Below are 25808 nucleotides of genomic sequence, written 5' to 3' on the forward strand. Positions count from 1 at the left end.
AGAGGTAGATGAACACTTTTAATGGTGGTTAGTGGAAGGTATGTCTTGTTAAACTGCTCGTTGCTCAAGGAACCTGTAGAAGTCACTGAAGGAAAGGGTTCCACTGAACCCTGGTTGAGAAGGGCTTCTTTAGGCCATAGCTTTCAACTACCTTTCATTTGGAGGGCCCGTCCCCCTTTTTAAACCAAAACCAGGACTTAATGGGCGACTGATGTTAATGACACGTTGCCAGTGGAAAGATCACATGGGAGAGCCTTCCACTTACCTCTTAAGAATGAGCAGTCTCTCCCCATTTGGCCCTTTATGCTGCCAAATCCACATAGCTAGTGGTGATAGCAATATCTACTGTCTCAGCTAGCTGGGGGCCAATTTCAAAGGAACTGACAGGCTGTCTCTTATGCCGCGTACACACAAGCAGACTTTCCGGCAGAAAAGGTCCGACGGAACGATTCCGTCGGACATTCCGATCGTGCGTGGGCTTCATCAGAACTTCATCGGACCTTTTCTGTCAAAAATTCCGACGGACCTAGAAATAGAACATGTTTCAAATCTTTCCGACGGACTCGATTCCTATCAAAAAATCAGTTCGTCTGTATGCTAGTCCGACGGACCAAAAACGACGCTAGGGCAGCTATTGGCTACTGGCTATGAACTTCCTTATTCTAGTCCGGTCGTACGTTGGTGTGATCGTGTGTAGGCAAGTCCGTTTCATTGGAACTCCGTCGGAACTCCGTCAGAAAGTCTAGGCGGACGAGGCGGACGAGAAGTCCGCTCATGTGTACGCGGCTTCACACCAACCACCGTTCACAACAACCCCCGACCACCACCCTGAACACTGACTTTCAGCCACTCACAGTTGTACACATACCTTGGCCATGATGCAGCAGGAAAAATTTGGTGGGGGGGTGGGGCATTGCTGTCCCCGAACACGACTAATGCAGGTCTATGGGGTCACACTACAACCGCCCCACATGCAATGAGTGGTAGTATGGTTTATATAAGGTGAAATCAAATGGCCTTTTCAGAGGGCACTGCTGATGTGAACAAGCCCTTAGTGATTCAGATGCTGGTGATTCTTCGCCAGCATCCAGATCCCTCATGTAACATCCACCTAAACATTCCACCTATAAATTATTGCAATTGGGTTGAAAAGCTGGCATAAGGGCTGGTTCACACCACAATGTCTGTGTTCCGGATGAGTTTCTGCATGCATGTTTTTTTATGCATTTTTGATGTGTTCTGGTAAGTTTTTTCTTTTTTTTTCTTTCTTCAAATCAACTGAGAACTGAGAATGTCGGCTGACATCATGGAGCTGGCCCAGGCTCGGAAAAGATTGTGACCATATAGTCGGGATCCCCCTTATGCCTTGTACACACGAGCGGACTTTTTGTCCGGGACTGGTCCGATGGACCGAATCCGACCGTGTGTGGGCTTCAACGGACCTTCAGCGGACTGTTTCTGTGGAAAATCTGATGGACTTTAGATTTGGAACATGTTTCTTCGGACCCAGTTCCTATTGAAAAATCCGCTCGTCTGTATGTTAGTCCGACGGACGAAAACCCATGCTAGGGCAACTATTGGCTACTGGCTATCAACTTCCTTATTTTATTCTGGTCGTACGTCATCACGTACGAATCCGTCGGACTTTGGTGTGATCCCGTGTAGGCAAGTCCGTTCGTTTGAAAGTCCATCGGAAGTCCGTCAAAAGTCCGTCGAAAGTCCGTCGGAAAGACTGTCGGACCTTTGTTGCCGAAAAGTCCGCCCGTTTGTACAGGGCATTAGAAGCCTGGATCGGCACCTGGCTCAGGCTTTCAGCAAAGTGCGGGGAGGGGCAGAGCAGAGAGCCGGTGACTGACAGTCACCAGTTCTCTGCTCATGGAGCTCTGAAAACTGAGTGATTGGTGGTGTTTGATCGCTCAGCTTTCAGTCTAATGCCCCGTACACACGGTCGGACTTTGTTTGGACATTCCGACAACAAAATCCTAGGATTTTTTCCGACGGATGTTGGCTCAAACTTGTCTTGCATACACACGGTCACACAAAGTTGTCGGAAAATCCGATCGTTCTAAACGCGGTGACGTAAAACACGTACGTCGGGACTATAAACGGGGCAGTGGCCAATAGCTTTCATCTCTTTATTTATTCTGAGCATGCGTGGCACTTTGTGCGTCGGATTTGTGTCCACACGATCGGAAATTCCGACAACGGATTTTGTTGTCGAAAATTTTATATCCTGCTCTCAAACGTTGTGTGTCGGAAAATCCGGAAAATGTGTGATGGAGCCTACACACGGTCAGAATTTCCAACAACAAGGTCCTATCACACATTTTCCGTCGGAAAATCCGACCGTGTGTACGGGGCATTAGAGCTGGCCGGGGACAGATGCAGCATCTACCTAGGTAAGTATGATCTAAAAAAACAAAAAAAACAAACAAAACACAAACAAAAAACTTCTCTTTAAACTGGTTATTTTTGGTATAATAATTCTTCATGGCCCACCAACTGGGGATATGGCAGGGGTGTTTCATTTGCCTACGTATTTTGTGCCCCTAGGTGTCCCTTCTTTTTTATCTCAGATGGTTAGGAGGTATGCTTAGGTCTTATATTCTCTAGGCCTTGTGCCATAATTATCGATGATTCTGACATTCTAGGTAGCAACATGAAGCAAAAAAAAAAAATGGCCGTATGTAAGTGACAACGGCCTGTGCATTGTTTGTCAGTGAGCTGACTCCAATGGTAGGGCAATTTGTACCAGTACCTCTGAATTTTGCAATCCCAGCACAGGCCTGCAATCACTCCTAACCAGACTTCAATTACAGCGCGAGTGTTTCTAATCACTCTTTCATAACTCTTTGGAAGGCCCTGCCAAGAACATGGCTTTTTACGAGTTTGGAAATCCTCGCTACACAATAGCATGTTATTTTCTTGCGTTATAAACCTGAAATTCCTGACTCTGGTTATGCAGCGGTTTCAGAGTAAGGGATATGGTTTAATGACTTTACTAATGACCGCTCGGCTGCCTTACAGAAAAAAAAAAAAAAAAAGCCATTAAACATAAAAGAAAGAAGAAAAAAAAAGTTTTGTTACAACTCCGGAGTTATTAGGTCTGCAATTACACAGCAAAACAGCATTAGCAATAACAAGCAGAAGCATGGGCCATAAATAGAAAAATAAAAATGTACAATTAATTGAACAGAAGGTTAGTGTAATATTTTCCACAGACTGGATGATTTTACTGACAGGCCGACTAACATTCAAGCGTCTCTTGCAACGAGCTTTATACTTCCTGGGCAGCTTTGACTACGTTCGGGTGGAGTTTCATCCACATATGGCCATGTTTGGGGTACGGTCGGCAGAAAAACATGACACCAGGCAAATATAAAAAAATGATTTTTGTATTCCTTTAATGGTTAAGCTGCTGTCACCGAGAAAGCAAGGAGAACGGATAATGCAGAGGAGGGCGGAGTGGTGGGCGAATCCAGAGTGTGTGCAGGCAGTGAGCGCAATGGTTTGTGGGGGGAGGGGGTCAGGCCGGGGGTGCCAGCGGAGGAGGAACTTAGGGTGGGGGAGGCGCCTCGTATCCCCAGGGGGATCTGGAGGTGTGATCAGAGTGGAGGGATCTGGTGGGGTATCTGGAAGTGTGATCAGAGTGGAGGGATCTGGTGGGGTATCTGGAAGTGTGATCAGAGTGGAGGGATGGGGGGATCTGGGGGTGTGATCAGAGTGGAGGGATCTGGGGGAACCTGGAGGTGTGATTGGAGTGGAGGGATCTGGTGGGGTATCTGGAAGTGTGATCAGTGTGGAGGGATCTGGTGGGATCTGGAGTTGTGATCAGAGTGGAGAGATGGGGGGATCTGGGGGTGTGATCTGGAGATGTGATCAAAATGGAGGGATCTGGTGCTGTGATCAGAATGGAGGGATTTGGTGGGGGATCTGGGGGTGTGATCAGAGTGGAGGCTTCTGGAGGTGTGATCAGAGTGGAGGGATCTGGTAGGGTATCTGGAAGTGTGATCAGAGTGGAGGGATCCGGTGGGGTATCTGGAAGTGTGATCAGAGTGGAGGGATCTGGGGGAACCTGGAGGTGTGATCGGAGTGGAGGGATCTGGTGGGGTATCTGGAAGTGTGATCAGTGTGGAGGGATCTGGTGGGATCTGGAGGTGTGATCAGAGTGGAGAGATGGGGGGATCTGGGGGTGTGATCTGGAGATGTGATCAAAATGGAGGGATCTGGTGCTGTGATCAGAATGGAGGGATTTGGTGGGGGATCTGGGGGTGTGATCAGAGTGGAGGCACCTGGAGGTGTGATCAGAGTGGAGGGATCTGGTAGGGTATCTGGAAGTGTGATCAGAGTGGAGGGATCTGGTGGGGTATCTGGAAGTATGATCAGAGTGGAGGGATGGGGGTTCTGGGGGTGTGATCTGGAGATGTGATCAAAGTGGAGGGATCTGGTAGTGTGACAAGAATGGAGGGATTTGGTGGGGGATCTGGGAGTGTGATCAGAGTGGAGGCATCTGGAGGTGTGATCAGAGTAGAGGGATCTGGTGGGGGATCTGGAGATGTGATCTTAAGTGGAGGGATCTGGTGGTGAGATCAGAATGGAGGGATTTGGTGAGGATATCTAGAAGTGTGATCAGAGTGGAGGGATTTGGTGGGGGATCTGGGGGTATGATCAGAGTGGGAGGAATTGAAGGTGGGTATCTAAAGGGGTGTGATCAGAGTGGGGGTATATCTGGGGGTGTGATCAGGGTGGGGTATCTAAAAGTCCATTGGTTACAACCACATTACCTGCCTTGCTCCAGGCACTGACAACCCATGCTACCCCATTGCTTGGGTGCATTTGCAGGAGGCAGGGCTTAAGAAAGCTCCGTGTCTAGAAGAGCCCTTTTCAACGGGCTTTGAGCTTGTGCCAATGGCAATGGCATTGGTTTGACATCAGTTGGGCAATGTAGGTGGCACACTTCTTCATCTTTATATGCTGATTTACTGCATCCAGCTGAAAGCTGAAATCATGCTTGAAGGGGGAGTGTCAGTTCCATAAATGGGTGAAAGGGGGAGGTACTTGGATGCACTTGCAGGAGGCAGGGTTTAGGAAAGCTCTGTGTCTAGAGGTGCCTTTGTTTAATGGACTTTGAGCTTGTGTCAATGGCATTTGTTTGACATCAGTTGGAATGCTTCGGAGATCTTTCAGAATTCATTGACAGGTGCATTTGACCTGCAGTTGACCTCCTTCTGACTTTTGTCAAGCAAGTCTTGCATGCCTATAGCTTGGGAATGCAAAACCTGTTTGATGTGAACAAAAGCCCGCCAACACAGTCAACTAATACCCTAGCAATAATCCTAGCTTTAACCCTCTTCCCAAACTCCAACCAAACCTTTTACTCAACTCCATTACCCATCAATTAGTAAGCACAACGTAAACTTGCCTAAAAAGTCTAACACCAAGAAAATGTAATAAACTTAACTGAAACAAACCATTTTCTGAAATACAATAAGCCAAGAACTGAACCATAGCCTTACCTCTAGCCTTAACCATAACCCTTAGTTCTCTTCCTAAACCCTAATCTAACCTTTAAACCAACTCCCAACCCTTACCATGAACCCTCTAGCACAATAATAAACCAGTCAAATAATTCTTATTGAAAAAAACGTGACACATGAAACAAACCACTTACTGGTACACACTGGCCAAGTATATGAAAAGACTTCCGCTATCTGTGCAGATCTCCAGCTCCACCAACAATGTCATCCTATCAGCAGAGCAGGGGTTGGGAGAGACGGCAGAGGAGACACAGACATGGCTGCATAGCAGGAGGTGAGCGACGGCCGCGGTCTGTGTTAGCCCTGTCCGGACCACGGTCCCCGCTTACTTTCCACTGTGCGGGCCGGTCATCAACAGGCCGCTTTTGTTAGGACATGCAGCTCGGCAGCCCTGGGCCCACCGGGCAAATGCCCATGTGTCCTATGGCCAGTCCAGGCCTGCCCCAGCCCTAACCATTGTCCTTTTCTAAACTCCAGCCTAACCCTTAAACCAGCGGTTCTCAACTCCTGTCCTTAGGACTTACTAACAGGTCAGGTTTGCAAGATAACTGAAATACATCACAGGTGATATTATTTGCCTGCTCTGTGATTGCAATATTCTAGTCTGCATCTGCCCAAGGTAATACTTAAAATCTGGCCTGTTAGTGGGTCCCGAGGACAGGAGTTGAGAACCACTGCCTTAAACCAACTCTCAACCCCTACCACGAACCCCCAGACACAATATTAAGCCAGCCAAAAATTCTAACAGCAAAAATGTGGAACACAAAACCCAAACCACTTTCTGGTACTAAATTGGCCAAGAACTGAAGCCTAGTCTTATGCCGCGTACACACGGTCGGACTTTTCAACGGACTTCCGACTGACTCTTTAACGAACAGACTTGCCTACATACGATCACACCAAAGTCCGACGGATTCGTACGTAATGACTTACACCGGACTAAAATAAGGAAGTTGATAGCCAGTAGCCAATAGCTGCCCTAGCGTCGGTTTTTGTCCATCCGACTAGCATACAGACAAGTGGATTTCTGGGTCCGGCGGAGTTACGACGTAAAGATTTGAAGCATGTTCCAAATCTAAAGTTCGTCAGATTTGCATCTGGAAAAGTCCGCTGAAGGTCCGGTGAAGCCCACACACGATCGGATTGTCCGCCGGATTTGGTCCGTTGGCGTCCGTCGGACAAGTCCAGTCGAAAAGTCCGACCCCTCCCTTCACCCTAATCCTTAGTCCTCTTCCTAAACCCCAACCTAACCTTTGATCCAACCTCCTAACCCATACCATGAACCCTCAAGCACAATATTAAAAAAAGCCAAATAATTTTAACACCAAAAATGGAACATAAAAAAAAAGGGAAACAAACCACAGTTGTGGGGACAATACACAGTTGTCCAAGAATAGAGACCAATCTTAAGATAGCCTTGACCCCAATCTTAAGCCCACTACCAAAACCCCAACCTAACCTTTACCCGAAACCCCAAACCCTTAGCATGAACCTTCAAGTACTTTATAAAACTAGCCAAATAATTCTAACACCAAAATCGTAATATACTACACTCGAACAAGCCACTTTGATTCTGACAGTTGGACAAGAAATTGAAATACTAAAACATATCCACTCAAGGGAGCATTATACAAAGTGATTCTACTGCTATTATGAATGTCTTGGAATAAAAACATTATTTTATTTGATGTTTCACAAACTTGAATGTGTACATTTTAAGTTTTAAATGAGAAGGGGAAAGACCTGTATCAGGTTTTTTTTAGGTCCAAGATGAGGTGGGGTTGGAGCACTGGATATGGATCCTCTACCAATAAAAAGGTAGTCTTTAGTGGCCTCGAAAACAGGGGTCATCCAAATTGAGTGGTCTATCTATAGTTGAACCTGAAATAGTGCGAAACAACCCATTAGTTCAATTGGTTCAGTTGGTTTATTGGTTCAGTTAATGACTACAGAAAGGCCAAACAACAACCGGTGTGTTTTGGGGGGGCTCATATATTTCCCATTCCTCAGGATTTAAATTCAAGGAAATGGTTTAGGGACTCAGAAGTGGCTCAATCACCAGGGTTTGATTGCTTATTGAGTGAAAAGTCGGAATCAAAGAATCAGCAATGTCCAGATGTCTGTGTCACCACTGGGGGGGGGGGGGGTTCATCAATTCTGACCACACATGTAGTGACGTGAAATCTCCCCAGTGGGGACAAAGACAGCAATCAACGGAGGTTCTAACCTTTCCTTACTCTATCCAAACTTGAAAAACAACTTTTGGCTGGAGTTCATGTGTAAAGAAATCATCATAGAAACCATAAGCACTGTTGGGACCCTCAGACATTCACGATTTAGTGTAATATAATCCAGTTAAACTTGGGTAATTTAAAGTAAATATATGGAAATCCCCTGCAAACAAGAAACACAAATGTTCACAAAAGAAGTCAATGTTATGGAAAGAATTGAGTTGATAATAGAGATTTACAGCGTCCATCAGAATCCTAGAAACACTCAGGATTTACTATCCTGAACGACCGCAACATACAGGGATATACAATGTAATACTGACATATAATCACACACATAGGTTGGACTTGATGGACTTGTGTCTTTTTTCAACCTCACCTACTATGTAACTATGGCGCACCATCAACTTTTAGTCTTTCTCGATCTGGAAAACAGAGAGGAACCCTTGGAAAAACGTTCAGGTGTCGCGGAACCCTTGCTAATTGTTACTACATCTGCAACTCATGGTATATGAGTAACGAAATATTAAAAAATGAAAGACTTAGGGTCGGTTCACACTAGGACGACTTGGGATCCGACTTGTAAGCCCTCAAGTCGCCCCAAGTCGCCCCAAGAAGAGATTTACATTACAGTGTATGGGAGCGTCTTAATTGACACTACTGAAGTCGCTCCGACTTCAGAGCGTACTCCTTGTACTACTTCGATCCGACTTCAAGGCGACCTGTACCCATAGAATTCAATGGAAGTCGCCTCCAAGTCGGATCTCCATCTACATTGAAGCGACTTTACAGGGAAAAAATTTAGTTTGCCCAGGCAAACCCCTCCCTCCCAGAGAGCTGATTATCCTGTGATTGGCCACAGCCAAAGTCGCCTGTCCTGGAGGCGACTTGAAGTCGCGTTGTAATTTGCTTAAAGTCGCGCTGAAGTCGCGTTGAAGCCGCGTTGAAGTCGCCTTGCAAAGTCGCGCTGAAATCGTGTTGCCCCTGTGTGAATCGAGCCTAAGGCGTGCAAAGTACTCGTATATTTGACATTTGGTGCTGATCTATATGGCAAAAATATTTTCAATAATAATAATGAATTTAAACAAATGATGCTAATATTGGCCAGAGAAGAAATGCATGCAGTGGAAATTGTAGTGTCTCATTAGATTGGTGGCCAGTGGAGAAGGACCCCTTACATTGTTGGTGAGTGAAGTGCTCTGTTACAATGGCGGTGAGTAAAATGCTCTCTTAGATTGATGGTCAGACCTAATAATGCTCTTTACATTGGTGGTCCTTGGCAAAAAGGCTCTTTACATTGGTGATCAGTGGGAAGAATGCTCCTTACATTGGTGATCAGTGAGAAGAATGTTCCTTACATTGGTGATCAGTAGGAAGAATGCCCCTTACATTGGCAGTCAGTGGGAAGAATGCCCCTTACATTGGTGATCAGTGGGAAGAATGTTCCTTACATTGGTGATCAGTGGGAAGAATGTTCCTTACATTGGTGATCAGTGGGAAGAATGTTCCTTACATTGGTGATCAGTGGGAAGAATGCTCCTTACATTGGTGATCAGTGGTAAGAATGCTTTTTACATTGGGGATCATTAGGAAGAATGCTCCTTACATTGGTGGTCAGAGGGAAGAATGGTCCTTACATTGGTGGTCAGAGGGAAGAATGGTCCTTACATTGGTGGTCAATGGGAAGAATGCTTCCTAATCTTTGTGGTAGGTAGAGAAGGAGAAGACTGGGAGGGGGAGAAACAGCACATGGAGCCTGTGAGTTGTGCTGCATTGTTTATGTACTAATGAACATGCTAATAGGTAGAGGGAGTGACAGAGAGATGATCTCATCAGTCTGTTGTTTCTCTTTTTATTGTCCAATCACAGGCTGGGGGAGGGATGAGACCAGTGAGGGCTACTTATTTGCAGCAGAGAAAAATCAGGTCTCTTAAGCCAGCCATACATGGTGCAAACATCTTTGCAGAAAAAAAATTTGCTTAATTCCCCCATCGACACAGACAGTGTTGACAAGGGAATCCCTTATACCCAGTCATTGTATTCTCCTGGCAAGGGGGGCAGGGTAAGTCATCCAGGGCCAGGACAAGACAGTGATTATTGCTAGCCTACTAGCGATAATCACATTGTAAGATCCGGCAGGCTGGTTGTACCCAAGCTGACCAACCGATTAACTTAGTACATTCAGCCTGCCCACACACGGGTTCGAATCTCAGCCGATTCCTGCAGGAACCAGGCCGAGATTCGAACCATCTATGGCCAGCCTTACCCTACCTGACAGGGCTGGGCTGTGTGGCAGAGCTGTGTGAATCTCAGAACTGTATGGACAAAAAGTGACATTATTCGGCAAGTAAAACAGCTCCATAATATGCATTTCATCTGTGTATTTAGCTGCTTGCCTGGAGTTCAGTTTAAACCAATGTGATTTTTCTAAACAGGGGGAAAAGTTCTGCTCTGCCCCAGCCATTTAGCATTGGAGGTGATTGAGATTCCACAGACATTGCCGCACAAGATTCCGCGTTCAAGAAAACAGAGCTTAAACAATACCGGTAGACAGGACAGCGCAGGACAGAAAAAAAAGAAAAAAAGTTTTCTTTTTTTTTCTTTATTCATTTTTTTTTTCTTCCCTCCCTCCAAGCATGAGACAGCGGGACCGCGTTTTCTACAAGAAAAACAGGACAGACAACTGTCCCATTGTGGGCAAGAAGTGAAATCGCAGGAACTCCCACGGTGCATATTAATGATTGACCTCTGATGTCATTCGAGATGGGATAACACCCAGAAAAAAAAAAAAAAATTACAGTTTTTCACTATTACAAAAGGACATTTTTTAATTTTTTTTCTACCAAGTTAGAAATTGGAACTATCGAGGGATTCACAATCAGCGTCAGGGTGGTATGATGATACGCTCAGAATGGAGGCTTTCTGTGGAGGACTTCCCTTCTTGCACAGTCGCTGCCTTGTTCAGCTCAGTGCGGCTCGGCGTTCTTATCTCTGAAAAGATTGGACGGGGCCAGCTGGTCGGTTCCCAATTACAAGATATTATTATCTGATCTGAAGAGGGGGGGTCACATGTCTGCTTCTGACACCCCTAGACAATCAATGCAGGGGTAATAGGAGATCAATGTGAGAGAATAAGCACATCAATATGGGGTAAATAGCCAATAAGATTTAATAGTGCATTAAGTGATTGTTGCTCATTCCCAAAATCTAACTGCACCCTGAAGAAGATTTTGATTGAAGTAATTGAAACGCGTCGGGTTTCCTTTTTTTTTTTGGCAAGACTTACTATTGGAGAAATTCTTGTCAGGGCTGGGCTCAGCCCTTCCTTCTCTGAGCTGGCCGATCAGCTGTCGGCTAATTCCCAGCTCCTATCTCTCCACAGTTACTCAGCTGTTGATGATATCCTGCTCGTCAGTCCTGCCTACTTAAGCCGTCCAGCTCAGTGGATCTCTGCCTTCGCCTTGGTCAACATCACAGAGACTATCTCCTGCGATCCTGTTAAAAGACTTGCTAGGCTAACATCCCTTCTGGCTCCAGATCCTGCTTGCTGTTCTACTACGCTCAGCTCCGGCCCCCTGACGTTTGGCTTGTCTGACTATCCATTCCAGTTCCTGATCTCTGGCTATGTTTTGACTATGTTTGTTCTATTTACTTTTATTATTAAACAAGTGTGATTTAACTGTACTTCTGTCTCGGTCTGATTTCATAGTTTCTGACACTTCTATTGTATATTAGCCATATGAGCCTGCCCAGGATATGGGTATGAGTGTACAGATTGGGTTTTATATCAGGGCTTGTGTGTTTTTAAATGTGCAATGTTCTGTTTTGTAGTAGTAAAGTTTTAATTGAATTTTTTTTTTCAATGAATAGTGTTGGAATTTTTTGGCTGCCATTGAGGAAAAAATAGCCAATCAATATGGAGGGGAAAAGGGCAATCAGAATGGGAGTAAATAGTCAACGTGTAAAAAGCTAATCGACATTGAGTGGAAAATCTGATCGATACTAATGAAAATAGGTAAATGATCCCGGGGGGAAATAATTGATCTATACTGGGGGGGGAAAGCCTCTAGACCAGGGTTTTTTTAACCCACAATGATCAGTTATTTTCCACCATATCTATTGGCTAATTCCTCAAAATATTCATCAGCTATTCCCCCATATTGGAACAGGTGCATCCGAGCTACTACCTCCTGTGCAATGCCTGGGGAGCCTCAAGAACACAGCACTCAGCCTGTGAAGTCTCTGTAAACCTCCATATAATCCATGCAAAAAAGGGACAAAGGACGGTGCTATGAAAGTCAGCTAAAACACTGTTTTATTATTGCATGTGAACCTCAGTCAAAAAGAAAGCCAGCGCGTTTCGGCCGTCAGGTCATGATTAAGGCCTGCTGGCCGAAACACGTTGGATTTCTTTTTGACTGCTGTTCACATGCAATAATAAAACTATGTTTTAGCTGACTTTCATAGCACCAGCCTTTCTCCCTTTTTTTGCATTTCCCCAATATCGATTGGCTCTTTCGCCAATATAGAATGACTATTTACCCCAATATCAGTGATCTATTATAACCGTATTGATTGGCCCATTTAACCCCATGTTAATTGGCTATTTTATCCTCAGCTTGATCAGTTATTTCCCCTATAATTAGAGCAGGGTCCTCAAGCTGGCGGCCCCCCAGCTGTTTGCGAAACTACAAGTCCCATCATGCCTCTGCCTGTGAGAGTCATGCTTGTAACAGTCAGCCTTGCAATGCCTCATGGGACTTGTAGTTTCGCAAGAGCTGGAGGGCCGCCAGTTTGAGAACCCTGCTCTAGATATAGGGGAAATAACTGATCAAGTTGGGGATAAAATAGCCAATTAACATGGGGTTAAGTGGGCCAATCAATATGGGTATAATAGACCACTGATATTGGGGTAAATAGCCATTCTATATTGGGGAAATAGCCAATCAATATGGGGGGAAATAGCTGATGAATATTTTGAGGAATTAGCCAAGATACTTTCCACCAAGATATGGTGGAAAGTAGCTGATCAATATGGGTTGAAAAAAATGATCAATATGGAGGGAAAAAGCTGATTAATACTGGGGAAATAGGTAAAAGATTCCAGGGGACTAACTGATTCGTATGGTGGGGTAAGGTCTCTAGATATGGAGGAAATAACTGATCAATATGATGATAAATTAGCCAATCAACATGGGGTTAAATTGACCACTCAATATGGGTATAATAGGTAATCGATATTGGGGTAAATAGTCAATATATATTGTGGGAACAGTGGAAAAAATAGCTGATGGATATGTTGGGAAATAGCTGATCAATACGGGGTGAAAAAACTGATCAATATGGAGGGAAACAGATAATCAGTATGGAGAGAAACAGCTGACCAATAGGGGACGGAATAACTGATCAATATGGGGGAATATCTATAACTGATAGAAATAGGGAAAAAAATCTGATCAATATGGGAGAAAAAATCAACATGGGGTAATGAGCTAATTAATATAGAGGGAAATAGCCAATCCTTATAGGGGGAAAGCTGGAAATAAGAGGGGAAAAAGATAATAGATATTGTATGAAATTGCTGATTGATGTGGGGGAAAAATTGATCATTATTGTGGTAAATAACCGGTCAATAATGGGGGAAACTCCCAATCTACAGTTATATTGGGTGAAATATCGGATTGATTTGGGAGTACCTATCTAATTCATATAGGACAAAATACAGGATAGATATTGAGGAAAATAGCACATAGATATTGGGGGAAACTGATCAATATTGGGGGAAAAAATCTGATTATTATTGGGGTAGATAGCTGATAAATATTGGGAGGAATCTGATTGATATTGGGGTAGATAGCTGATAAATATTGGGAGGAATCTGATTGATATTGGGGTAGATAGCTGATAAATATTGAGGGGAATCAGATTGATATTGGGGTAGATAGCTGATAAATATTGGGGGGGGATCTGATTGATATTGGGGTAGATAGCTGATAAATATTGGGAGGAATCTGATTGATATTGGGGTAGATAGCTGATAAATATTGAGGGGAATCAGATTGATATTGGGGTAGATAGCTGATAAATATTGGGAGGAATCTGATTGATATTGGGGTAGATAGCTGATAAATATTGGGAGGAATCTGATTGATATTGGGGTAGATAGCTGATAAATATTGAGGGGAATCAGATTGATATTGGGGTAGATAGCTGATAAATATTGGGGGGGGGATCTGATTGATATTGGGGTAGATAGCTGATAAATATTGAGGGGAATCAGTTTGATATTAGAGTAGATAGCTGATAAATATTGGGGGGGGAATCAGATTGATATTGGGGTAGATAGCTGATGGGAAATATAAAATACTAGACATTGGGCATAATAGCAGATAGATATTGGGGGAAGAGCCAATAGATATTGGGGGACATACCTGATCAACATTAGGTAAAATATCAGATTGATTTTAGGGTAAATAGCCAATAAGTATTGGGAAAATATCAGACTGACATTGGCGTGGATATCTGATTTATATTGGGGGAAATATCTGGTAGATATTGGGAAAAATGGCTGATAGATATATCAGAAATAACCGATCAATATTGTGACAAATGATCAGTCAATAAAACAGCCAACCTATATTGAGGGAAATATCAAATAGATTTTGGAATAAATATCTGATTTATATTGGACAAAATATTTGATAGACATTTGTGGAAATAGCCGATAGATATTGGGGATAATAACTGATTTATTTAGGGGGGGGAATCAGACTGATATTGGGGTAGATAGGTGATAAAATCAGATTTCTTAATGGGGTAAATTTCTGACAAATATTGAGGGAAATATCAGATTGATAATGGGGTAAATATCTGATTTATATTTGAGGAATATCAGATAGCTATTGCTAAAAAAAAACCCAAAACAGATAGATGTTAGAGGAAATAGCTGATTTTGGGGACATAACCGATCAATATTGTAGGAATTATCAGATTGTTGTTGGGATAAATAGCCAATAAAAATTTTGTGCGTGTGTGTGTGTGTGGGGAGGGGGGGTGTATCAGATTGATTTTGAGATGTTAAGTCAATAAATATTGGGGGTGGGGGGGGGGGGGGTCAGATTGATTTTGGGATAGATAGGCAATACATATTGGGGGGGGGGGGGGTATCAGATTCATTTTGAGATAAATAGCCAATAAATATTGGGGGGAAGGTATCAGACTGACTTTGGGATAGATAGGCAATACATATTGGGGGGGGGGGTCAGATTGATTTTGGGGTAAATAACCAATAAATATGGGGGGTCAGATTGATTTTAGGATAAATAGGCAATAAATATTGGGGAAATGTCAGACTGATTTGGGGATAAATAGCCAATAAATATTGAGGGGAGGGGATAAGATTGATTTTAGAACAAATAGGCAATAAATATATATTGGAGGGGGGATATTGATTTTGGGATAAATAGCCAATAAATGTTGGGGACATAGCAGATTGATTTGGGGATAGCCAATAAATATTGGGGGGGGGGGGAATCAGATTGATTTAGGGATAAATAGCCAATAAATATTGGGGGAAATGTGAGTTTGATATTGGGGTGAATATCTGCGTTAAATTGGGCAAATGTTGGCCAAAAAAGCAGATAGATATTGGGGGGAACTAACTGATCAATACTGGGGGATATAGCTGATTGATACCGAGGAAATGGGTAAATGATCCCGGGGGAAACACTGATCGGTATTGTGGGAAATAGTCTCTAGATATAGAGGAAATAAATGATCAATATGATGAGAAAATAGCCAATCAGCATGGGGTTCACTGACCAACCAATATGGGCATAATAGACAATCAATAATGGGGTAAATAGACAATCAATACTGGGGGACCATTGGAGGAAATAGCCTATAGATATATGTGAAATAGCTGGAGGGGCAACAGATCAATATGGAGGGAAAGAGCTATTCAATATGGGGAGAAACAGCTGATCAATATGGGGGGGTGGTAATCAATATGGGGATAAATAGCGGGATAAATAGCCACACATTACATCTTTTTTTTTTTAAACCAAATCAAATGACTGGTCACGCCGCACCCCATCAAATTAAAAATCTAAAACTTTAATTCTGACATTTTTTATTCAAGGACACGGCACGCAATACAAATGTAATAACCAAAACAATTTCCACTGTATCCAATCAACACAACATTTCCTCCAATTACAAATTCCAGCTGCCCCTAAAAATTAGAATAAAAAAAAAAAAAAAAAAAAGAATTGATTAGCCTGGGAAATCTTATGATTGGATGGTAAGGTGTGTGTCTACCTGGAGCGAGCCGCCCCCCCCCCCCCCCCCTCCTACACTCGCAGTATTTGCTGGCTTGGAGTTTTATGAAGTCGCTAGCATCGTCTGTGTTCGGCAGTGGCTGGCCCGGTGCCCAAAACAACAGTAATATAATACAATATGTATCCGCATCTGCCCCGGTAGAAACACTTCTGAACGGCCGCCCGCCGACGTCCCACGTTCAGGCCTGGATTTTACCAGTGCTTGCTGGGAAAACGCTGCAATTGGGCAAGAAAAACAAAAAAACTGCATCCTGGGAACTGGTCATTTTGTTCATCAATTTAAAGGGTAACTCCACCTTCATGGGGGAAAAAAAAAAAATAGCAAATAGAAAAAAATAATATAACATATTCAATTGCTACATAAGACATAATGTCATTGAATGTTATTAAAAATGAAATTTCCTTTTTATCTGTAGCTCTGTAATTTTCTTTAAATGGCAAACTGAAGGTGTTCTGTACAGAGATGATATGCGGAGCGCTCCCCGGAATTGCCATTTCCTGTTTGTGTGATTGGCTCATCACTGATTTTCCCAGAAGTCTGCACTAAGATACAAGTAAGCAGTAGCGGCCTGTCCACAGGGGGCGCCGCTCCCCCTATCCATGTGTCCGGCCCCCTAATCTACATGCAGGGCACCGGACGCATGGATTTCAATAGGTTTTTTTTTTTTTTTTCAAGCACATGATTAGAGCCTAAGACTCTAATTGGCTTCAAAAAAGGGTGGGCTCAGGGCACAGAGCACTGCGCCCCCACCCACTCACTTGTGTGACAATAGTGAATTAATATTCACTATTGTCTTCCTGATTCTCCTCCCGGCCAATCAGGAAGCAGTTCCTGAGACCCGATTGGCCAGGGAGTCTTGGAACCCACTTCCTGTTCGGCCTGGAGGAGAAGCAAAGGCCCCGGGAGCGAGGAGCTGCAGCCTAGATTCATGTCTGCCTGATCTGCCTCATTCCTAAGGAAAGGAGGACGCCGATCACCACTGCATTGCCTTCTGTCTCCCGTGGGGGGGATCACTGCATTCCCATTCTTTTCTCACAGGGTGGGGGGGTTAGCATTGGTTTGCCGCCAAACCCCCCCCCCCTAAATATTGAGCACCAGTTGCCACTGCAAGTCAGATTTGTCCACCCCGTGCAACAAAAATTTCATTTTTGGTAAGAAACTCCCAAAAGGAAATCACGTCTAACGGGGTGCAGACCCTGCCACTTTCCTCATGAGAACCCTGCAAGTTCAGCAGCTAATTGATAATGATAAAATCACTCCAATTCACATTCACTCTTCACATGGACACAGAGAAACAAACAGCGATTTCTTCAGAATAATAAAAGGTAGGAATCTGCAACAAAGTTTGTTAAAATCCTGAGAGAAAGTAGTAAAGAGGAGAGATAAGAAAAGATAGAAAAAAGAGAGGAAGAGAAGAGGAGAGGCGAGGAGCTGGAGAAAACATGAGAGAGAAAGATTGAGCAGAGAAAAAGATGAGCTAAAGAAGGGAGAGGAAGAGGAAGAAGAAGTGGCGGAGAAGAGAAGAGAAGGGAATGGAAGGGAAGAGGGGAAAGGGGGGGGGGGATAGGAAGGGGAGGGGAGGGAATTCATAAAGAAGAAGAAGAGAGAGAAAGAGGTAAAGTGGAGAGATTAAAAAGATAGAAAGAAGAGAGAAGAGAAGAGAAGAGAAGAGAAGAGAAGAGAAGAGAAGAGAAGAGAAGAGAAGAGAAGAGAAGAGAGGAAGAAGAGAAGAGAGAAGAGAAGAGAAGAAGAAGAGAAGAGAGAAGAGAAGAGAAGAGAAGAGAAGAGAAGAGAGAAGAGAAGAGAAGAGAAGAGAAGAGAAGAGAAGAGAAGAGAAGAGAAGAGAAGAGAAGAGAAGAGAAGAGGGGAGGGGATTCATAGAGAAGAAGAAGAGAGAGAGAGAGAAAGAGGTAAAGAGGAGAGATAGAAAGAAGAGAGGAGAGGAGAAAAAAACATGAGGGAGATTGAGCAGAGAAAAGGATGAGCTAAAGAAGGGAGGGAGAGGAAGAGGAATAGGAAGAAGAAGAGAAGAGAAGAGAAGAGAAGAGAAGAGAAGAGAAGAGAAGAGAAGAGAAGAGAAGAGAAGAGAAGAGAAGAGAAGAGAAGAGAAGAGAATGTAAGGGGATGGAAGTGAAGAGGGGAGGGGGGAGAAGAGGAAGGGGAGGGGATTCATACAGAAGAAGAAGAGAGAGAAAGAGGAGAGATTAAAAAGATAGAAAGAAGAGAGGAGAGGAAGAAGAGAAGAGAAGGAAATGTAAGGGAAGGGAAGAGGGGAGGGAAGGGGAGGGGAGGAGAGGAGAGGAAGGGGAGGGGATTCATAGAGAAGAAGAAGTGAGAGAAAGAGATAAAGAGAGATAAAAAAGATAGAAAGAAGAGAGGAGAGGAAGAAGAGAGGAGAAGTGAAGATTATAAGAGAGGAGAAAACATGAGAGAGAAAAGATAAGCTAAAGAAGGGAGGGAGAGGAAGAGGAGGAGAAGAGAAGAGAGGAGAAAGGAAGGGAAGGGAAGGGGAAGGGAAGGGGAGGGGAGGAAGAAAAGAGAGGAGGGGAGGAAGAGGAGGAGAAGAGAAAAGAAGGGAAGGGAAAGGGAAGGGGAGGAAGAGAAAGAGAAAGAGGAAGGGGAGGGGATTAATAGAGAAGAAGAAGAGAGAGAAAGAGGAGATATAAGAAAAGATAGAAAGTCTAGAGGAGAGGAAGAAGAGAAGAGAAGGGAAGGGAAGAGGAGAGGGGGGGAAGGGGAGGAGATTCCTATAGAAGAAGAAGAGAAGAGAGCAAAGAGGAGAGATAAAAAAGATAGAAAGAAGAGAGGAGAAAACATGAGAGAGGGGGATTGAGCAGAGAAAAAGATGAGCTAAAGAAGGGAGGAAGAGGAAGAGGAAGAGGAGGAGAAGAGAAGGGAAGGGAAGGGAAAGGGAAAGGGAAGGGAGGGGGAGGAAGAGAAGAGAAGAGCGGACAGGAGAGGAGAGGAGAGGGGAGGAGAGGAGAGGAGAGGAGAGGAGAGGAGAGGAAGAGGAAGGGGAGGGGATTAATAGAGAAGAAGAATAGAGAGAAAGAGGTAAGGAGGAGAGATAAGAAAAGATAGAAAGTAGCGAGGAGAGGAAGAAGAGGAGAGGAACTGGAGAAAACATGAAAGAGAGAGATTGGGCAGAGAAAAAGATGAGCTAAAGAAATAGCTTAACACAGCATAAAATTTGAGACCTAGAAGATAAAATAAAGAGAAAGTGATATGAGATGGAGAATGGAGAGAAGGGAATAAAGGAGATGGAGGGAGAGAGAGAAAAACAGGTAAATCCCCTTCATTGGGTTACTATTGTATGGTACATCTTTGGTACATAGCCACATGCTCTGCCTATAAAAATCTAAGATTAGACGTTGTACAGAGCCCCCTCCTCCCCCCATAAGGAGCAGGCATAGAACTTATACAGCTTATTTTATAAGCAGAAAATTAACAACTGCCTTGACAAAAAAGCCCTCCCAGAGTTCAAATGTTGGAAAAAAAATCAGTTCATCTAACCTTATATTCAAAACCGAAATAATATCTTTGTAAAAAGAAAAAAAAAAAAAAGCTAGCATATAATTTCTAGGGGTTTAAAAGACTAACAGCGAAGTGGTAAAGGTGAAATTAAACAAATTCTTTAATTAAGGGATTTCTCCTCGTGGAATAGTGTCGACGTTCTGAGTATTCCTAAAAACGCATTTTGCGGAGTACAGGGAACGCAGCAGGGAGGGTTTCCAAATAACTCAGCATTAAATACCAGTGTTACATTTCCACTAAGAGACGAGGCAGCAGAAATGGATTTTACACAAGAGCCGATTAGAGCGCGGGACTCTGTTCAAGAGAGAGAACCTACAGGACTGAAATGTCAACTTTTACAGAATGTACATTAGAGACTTTAGGTTGCTACGGAACAAACGACGGTCAGTGGCATATTTCCAGGACTGGCATTGGCGAGGGGGGCCTGGTATTGAACACGTGTGTGAGCTCAAGATGGCTACTTGTCTATTAGGCAGTGCCGGGGTAAGCCTGGGATATGGTATGGGGACACTGGGGCAGGGTGTATTTGGGCCTGGCGGTTGGGTTTTCAAGGCCCTGGCAGGGGGGTGTGGTGCTGACCCTGGTATTTGGGATCAAGATGTCGCTGGCTTCTGTCTAGCAGGGATCAGGGTGAATTGGGGCCCAGTAGTTCGCTTTTCATGGCGGCGATGGGGAGGTTCAGTGCTGACCCACATGTGTGGGCTTAAGATAGCACCGGCTTCCTATCTATCAGCCATGAATATGGTATGGGGACTCTGGATCAGGGTGTATTTGGGCCCATCAGTTGGGTTTTCATAGCAGTGGTGGGGGGGCGCCACGCTGACCCAAGCATGTGGGCTCAAGATGACGGCAGCTTCCTGTCTAGTAGGCAGTATCTGAGCAAGCCCGGAATATGGTATGGGGTCTCTGGGTCAAAGTGAATTTGGGTCCAGCAGTTGAGTTCTTATGGCAGTGACAAAAAGGTGCAGTGCTGACCCACATGTGTGGGCTTAAGATAGCACCGGCTTCCTATCTAGCAGCCATGAATAAGGTATGGGGACTCTGGGGCAGGGTGTATTTAGGCCCAGCGGTTGGGTTTTCATGCCAGTGGTGGTGGGGCGCCATGCTGACCCAAGTATGTGGGCTCAAGATGACGACAGCGTCCTGTCTAGCAGGCAGTGCCTGAGCAAGCCAAAAACATGGTATGGGGACTCTTGGTCAAAGTGAATTTAGGTACTTTAGTTTTGTTCTTATGGCAGTGACAAGAAGGTGCGGTGCTGACCCACATGTGTGGGCTCAAGATAGCACCGGCTTCCTATCTAGCAGCCAGGAATATCTTATGGGGACTCTGGATCAGGGTGTATTTGGGCATATCAGTTGGGTTTTCATAGCGGTGGTGGTGGTGGTGGTGGGGGGTGCGGTGCTGACCTATGTATATGGGCTCAAGATGACAGCGGCTTCCTGTCTAGTAGCAGGTAGTATCTGAGCAAGCCCCGGAATATGGTATGGGGTCTCTAGATCAGGGTGAATCTGGGCCCAGCAGTTGGGTATACTTGGCGGTGCTGGGGGGGTGCAGTGCTGTCCCACGTATGTGGGCTCATGATGGTGTAGGCCTCCTGCTTAGCAGCCATGAATATATCATGGGGACTCTGGAGCAGGGTGCATTTGGGCTTCAGCAGAGTCCAAACGGGTTCAACGGAGGACATCCTCAGCTAATGGGCAGTTGGTGAGGTGCCACGATCGGCAGGAGGGCTCTGTAGTGTTTAATGAGTCCACTTGAACTTTCCCATGAAGTCATTGTTATGTATTGGGGGGGTTTAGGAGTGTGTCTATGGGTATGTTTTACCATTCTTCCAGAAGCGCATTTGTGACGTCAGGCATTGATGTTGGACGGGAAAGCCTGGCTTGCAGTCTCTGCTCTAATTTATCCCAAAGGTGTTCTATGGGGTTGAGGTCAGGACTCTGTGCAGGCAAGTCAAGTTCCTCCACCCCAAACTCGCTCATCCATGACCTGGCCCCCAGCCACATCACTAACCTAGTCTCAAAATACCAACCTAATCGTTCTCTTCGCTCCTCCCAAGACCTCCTGCTCCCGTGTCACCTCATCCCATGCTCGCCTTCAGGACTTCTCCAGAGCCTCTCCCATTCTCTGGAATGCTCTACCCCAATCTGTCCGATTTTCTCCTACTTTATCCACTTTCAGACGATCCCTGAAAACTCATCTCTTCAGAGAAGCCTATCTGGCCCCCACCTAACAACTGTACATTTATCTTCTCAATCAGCACATCACCCACAGTTATTACCTCTTGTATCTCTTGACCTTCCCTCTTAGATTGTAAGCTCTAAGGAGCAGGGCCCTCTGATTCCTACTGTATCAAATTGTATTGTATTTGTAGTGTATACCCTCAAGTTGTAAAGCTCTACGTAAACTGTTGGCGTTATATAAATCCTGTATAATAATAATAATAATAATCAATGTCTTTATGGACCTTGCTTTGTACACTGGTCCAAATCATTTGGTGGAGGGAGGATTATGGTGTGGGGTTGTCTTTCAGGGGTTGGGTTTGGCCCCTTAGTTCCAGTGAAGGGAACTCTTAAGGCGTCAGCATACCAAGACATTTTGGACAATTTCATGTTCCCAACGTTGTGGGAACAGTTTGGGGATGGCGCCTTCCTGTTCCAACATGACTGCGCACCAGTACACAAAGCAAGGTCCATAAAGACATGGATGAGCGAGTTTGGGGTGGAGGAACTTGACTGGTCCTGACCTCAACCCGATAGAACACCTTTGGGAACTCACAAATGCTCTTCTGGAAGAATGGTCAAACATTCCCATAGACACACTCCTAAACCTTGTGGACGGCCTTCCCAGAAGAGTTGAAGCTGTTATAGCTACAAAGGGTGGGCCAACTCAATATTGAACCCTACGGACTAAGACTGGGATGCCGTTAAAGTTCGTGTGCGTGTAAAGGCAGGCGTCCCAATACTTTTGGTAATATAGTGTATATCAGTGTCTTTAGCTGCAGTGTACTGTGCCCATGTAGCTGCCTGTAGGTGTGGCGGTGTGCGCTCTACCCGTGTTCAGTTTCCACCTTCCCGCTAATGCTGAATCCGTTTGTCATTCAGCAGACTGCAGATCCCCCAGGGCTTCAAACAGGGCTGCTGACGTTTATTAACGGAGCAGATTAATAGCGCTGGGAAAAGACATTTTCACAAACATGATGAATATTAATAATAATCAATAACAAGTTATATATCCTAAACTGGGGCTGCAGACATTACCCCCGGGGGGGTGGGGGGTGGGGCAGAGGAAAAGGCTGCAAGTGATGAAACGGGAGGAAAAGCAATACAGCCGAGACAGAAAAAAAGAGAATAAGAAAGAGCTGAGACCAGAGACAACAATTCATCATGTATGCATATAGGATCGGGGCGCGCACATGCATGCACACACACATGTTCATTTATTTTCAAAAGTCATTTTTTTGGAATTTTTCTAACCACCTCAGTTTTGGAAGATTTACCCCCTTCATGACCAGGCCATTTTTTTTTTGCGATACAGCACTGCGCTACTTTAACAATTAACAATTGCGCGGTCGTGCGATCCTGTACCCAAATAAAACGAATGTCATTTTTTCTGTTTTTTTTTTTTTTTTTTGATCACCTCTGCATTTTTTTTTTTTTTTGCGCTATAAATAAAAAAAAAAGACAGACAATTTTGAAAAAAAACAAACAAATATTTTTTACTTTCTGTTATAATACATACCCAATAAAAAATTAAAAAAAAAATAATTTCTGAATCAATTTAGGCCAATATGTATTCTGCTACATATTTTTGGTAAAAAAAAAAAAATCATAATAAGCGTATATTGATTGGTTTGCGCAAAAATTATTGCGTCTACAAACTATGAGATACAGAATTTAAATTGTTTTTTTTTTTTTGTTTACTAGTAATGGCGGTTATCAGCAACTTACTGCGCCATTTCGGCTTTCAAATCAGACATTAACTGACACTTTTTTGGGGACCAGTGACACTAATACAGTCATCAGTGTTAAAAAAAACATACACTGTCACTGTACTAATGACACTGGCTGGGAAGGGGGTTAACATCAGGGGCGATCAAAGGGTTAACTGTGTGCCTAAAATGTGCTTACTTACTGTATAATAATAAAAATAAAATAATCAAATACTAAAATATTGTCTACAACTATAATTACGTAGTAGTAGCAGTAAAAAAAAATAAAAATAATAGTCACAACACAAAAACAACAGCTATACTACTACTAATAATAATTTAGTAATAACAATAATAACAATAAAAATAAAACCCCTTAGGGTTTTCTTTTTTTTTTTTTTTTTTTTTTCTTTTTTTATTCTTTTTGGGAAAGACTGGTCAGAATTTTTTTGTATTTAAATGTGGGATGCCTCCACCTCTCACGTTGCCTCTTGCCTTCTCTTAGGGGAAGAATTATAAATATGATATATTATTATGACATGGTTCTAGGGGATATACTCTTTATTTATGTTTGTGATAATATTTATGGTGAAGCTTTGTATGAGACCTGAATGTTTTTTTGGATTGTATTTCCGTTTTGTTAGTTCATTGAAGGAATACCGACTTGGCTTTTTTTATGGTGATATATTGTGTTTTGTTATCTTTTTTGCTAATGAATAAAAAGAATTTAAACACAATAACAATAAAAATACTAAAAAATAATATTTTCTACAACTACTACTACCACTTAGAATAATATAAAATAATAATAATATAATAATAATGTATGAGACCTGAATGTTTTTTTGGATTGTATTTCCATTTAGTTAGTTCATTGAAGGAATACCGACTTGGCTTTTTTTATAGTGATATATTGTGTTTTGTTATCTTTTGCTAATGAATAAAAAGAATTTAAACACAATAACAATAAAAATACTAAAAAAAAAAAAAAATTCTACAACTTCTACTACTACCACTTAGAATAATATAAAATAATAATAATAATAACATAATAATAATAATGTATGAGACCTGAATGTTTTTTTGGATTGTATTTCCATTTTGTTAGTTCATTGAAGGAATACTGACTTGGCTTTTTTATTGTGATATATTGTGTTTTGTTATCTTTCGCTAATGAATAAAAAGAATTTAAACACAATAATAATAAAAATACTAAAAAAATAATATTTTCTACAACTACTACTACCACTTAGAATAATATAAAAAAATAATAATAATAATAAAATGTAAGAACAATAACAATAATAAAATAGTACAAATTACAGTAACAACACAAAAAACAATAGCTACACTAATGTAATAAGTATAATAATAATACTATTAGTAAAATAATAAAATACAAAAAAATAATAATCCTAAAAATAACAATAATAAAGTATAAGAACAACAACTAGTTAAAGTAGTAGTAAAAAAAATGTAGTGGCAACACGCAAAAACAGCAGCTATTACTAATATTAGAAGTAGTATAAGAATAAAAAAAATAAAATAATGAATACTACTACTACTACAATTCATGATAATAATAATAAAGGGGACTTTTACAAATAAGAAAAATGTGTCAGGGTTGGTGACCGCCCCGCCCCCCCCCCCCCATAAACTGGCCTACATCCCGCTGGCAGCCGCCGCTAATACTCTCTTTTTAAAGTGTGATATGAAGACCTGCAACTGCCACCTGGCTCTATTTAAAGTACATGTTGTATACTGAATGGCATTATTTATATATAAAATCCACTGGGGACCCCCCCCCCACCTCCCTCCTCACCATCACCACCACCATTTATATTTCAGAACCATGTCCTCCCCCCTCCTCTTATTTCCTCGCACACAGCCCGGGGCCAGGCTGGTGAAATGACTGGGGATGCCACTGTAATTTTTATCAAGCCTTGTTCCCGACAAAAAGCCTCTTTGTTTGCCGGAGATGGGATTGGGTCTGTTTCTTCCTCTCCCCTACGCTGTAGTTAATGTAGCACTTCCACTCGCCCTGGAGGAAGGAAAGGTAATCCAGGGAGGCCACCGTCTTCTGGACACAGCGGCTAGTCAGAAGCCCACCAGAGCCAGCGCTGGGGAGAGGAGGAGGGGGGGGGGAACTATAAATGTTGACTTAGCGCTACTTCCCCCCTTACATCGCCATTTCATTTGTGTCAATAAACACACTACAAATAAATAAACCGATC

This window comes from Aquarana catesbeiana, linkage group LG10 (assembly GCF_042186555.1).
Source record: "Aquarana catesbeiana isolate 2022-GZ linkage group LG10, ASM4218655v1, whole genome shotgun sequence".
Lineage (NCBI taxonomy): Eukaryota > Metazoa > Chordata > Amphibia > Anura > Ranidae > Aquarana > Aquarana catesbeiana.